Source organism: Triticum urartu, chromosome 5 (genome assembly GCF_003073215.2).
Source record: "Triticum urartu cultivar G1812 chromosome 5, Tu2.1, whole genome shotgun sequence".
NCBI classification, from domain to species: domain Eukaryota; kingdom Viridiplantae; phylum Streptophyta; class Magnoliopsida; order Poales; family Poaceae; genus Triticum; species Triticum urartu.
In genome coordinates, this window is record NC_053026.1 from 312,597,857 (window position 1) to 312,600,431 (window position 2,575).

A 2,575-nucleotide genomic window follows, 5' to 3' on the forward strand; every position below is an offset into this window, starting at 1 on the left:
ACGCCCGTTCTTCCGCCGGCGTCTGCCCCATCAGCCGTTTGCTCCGGCGGTGGTGGGTTCGGCGTGGACGGAGCAGCCGCCTCCGAAGCCTTCTTCTTCGGCGGCATGTCGATGAAGATGATGAAGATCTAGCTCGCGTGAACGCCAGATCTGGTTCACACAACCTCGACGCCCCCTACCTGGCACGCCAAAGATGCCGGGGGACTGATCCACGAGCACCTATGGGACCGGTGGGCCGAGTCCCTTTCGGTTCGGCAGGGGCGGAGGTCGCACGAAGAGCGGATCGAGGCGAAGCACACGAGCGGTTTACCCAGGTTCGGGCCGCACGGATGCGTAAAACCCTACTCCTGCTTTGTGGTTTGTATTGAGTTCTTGCTCGGGAGCGCGGAGTGCTACAGTACACACCAACAACTAACGAGACCGAGCGTGAGTGTTCTGTTTCTCCGAACCCCCCTCTACGTTGCGCATGGGCCTCCTTTTATATGCTCAAGGGGTCACCGACAGGTGGCAACGGAGACAAAGGGTAAAAATGGAAAGGTGTTGCGATAGGTACAGCTACCTGCTACAGTTTATCATACCTAACCCTGACGACAGGGGACAAGGGCATTAAATTCCCGTTTGCGTCGTCTAAATAGTGCAAAAAGGGACCGCCAGGGACGCCACTGCTCGCCACGATGGCAATCTTGTCAGCGCCGCTTGCCACCACTCACCGCTGGCTGCACAGCCTCCCGCCACGTACGCCTGGAAGGGTCCCAGAGCGACACGTTGGTGGATATGCTGGAGCGCAGGCACAGAGTGGAGGCTTGCCGCGGCAAGCGCCTTGCCGCGGTCATTGTCTTGTCGCGTCCGGGAGCTTGTCGCTCACCGGGCCTTGCCGGGACGCGTGGCGCGTCGCGGCAAGTTCCTTGAGATGCCTTGGTTGGCCTTCCCGGCAAGCTCCTCTCGCCGGGGTCTTGAGATGCCTTTGGTGGCCTTCCCGGCAAGCTCCTCTTGCCGGGGTCTTGTCTCCTTGGCTTGGATACTTTGTCCTTGAATGGCTCCAAAGGAACCACGGAGGACCTTGGCGGTCACCCGGCAAGCCTTGCCGCGGGATGCTGCGACTGCCCGTGCACAAGTTCGGGATACTAGGGTACCCCTACTCTAGTACACCGACACATGCACACATTAATCATGGCAAAAATGACAAATATCTATTTGATGAAACAGATCTGGCAAATATATCAGATAGCCCTCTTCCAACAGCATTTCGGGCATCGAAATGAGCTCAAATGAAAATGGTGCAATGAGATGAAATGATGTACTCTTTGAGACGAACATTTTGATATGCTACATGCGCAAATCGGAGCTACGGATGCAGAGTTACGACATGATGAAAAACGCAAAAAAACTAGGGTTACGGGATAAAAGTCAACCGATCCAGATCTGGAGATCTACTGTAGCAACACTGTAGCAGGGCGCGGAAAATGAGGATCGTCGGCGTGGACGAACAGCACGGTGGCCGGAGCTAAGGAAGCTCGTCGGGGCGGCTCGCCGGCCGGAGGAGGAGGATGCCGGGGCGACGGTTGCCGGAGCTAGGGTCGGCCGGACGGAGGAAGTGGACGGCGGGGGCGATGACCACGGTGCGGGGCGGCGCGCAGGGCGCCGGCGAACTCGCGTGCGGCGCATGGCGCGTTGAGCGAGGTCGGCGGCGGCGCCGGGCACCGGCCTTCGGGAAGACGGCGGTGGGGCTAACGGGCGGCGCGAGGGCTCCTCTGGCCCGGTCGGGTGGCGGGGAGGGCCGGCCACGGGCCGAGCGGGCCCGCGCGGCGGCGGCGAAGTGGGGCGACCGCCCGGGACAGATGGCGGTGCGCGATTGGTCGGCGGCGGCGTGTCCGGGCCGGACCGGACGTGTCCAGCACGGCAAGAGGGAAAGATCTAGGGTTAGGGTGGTAGAAGACCCGGGATTTTCGGAGGGGAGACTATTTATAGGCATAGAGGGAGCTAGGAAGCTCCAAATGGAGTGCGGTTTTCGGGCACGCGATCGTGATCGAACGACCGAGACGATGGAGAGGGTTTAGGTGGGTTTTGGGCCAAATTGGGAGGGTGTTGGGCTGCAACACAAACGAGGCCTTCTCGGTCCCTCGGTTAACCGTTGGAGTATCAAACGAAGTCCAAATGGTACGAAACTTGACAGGCGGTCTACCGGTAGTAAACCAAGGCCGCATGACAAGTCTCGGTCCAATCCAGAAATGTTTAACCCCCACACACGAAAAGAGGTAGAAAGGGGCACCGGAGGAGATAGCAGCGCCGGAATGCAAAACGGACAACGGGGAAAATGCTCGGATGCATGAGACGAACACGTATGCAAATGCAATGCACATGATGACATGATATGAGATGCATGACACAGACAACAACACACGGAGACAAAAACCCGAACCCGAGGAAAATAAAATAACTTAGCACCGGAAACGGCAAGAGTTGTGATACATATAAGGTAAATTACATCCGGGGTGTTGCAACACTCCACCACTACGAAAGGATCTCGTCCCGAGATCTAGGGCTGGAAAAACGCCGGGTACTTAGAACGGAGGTG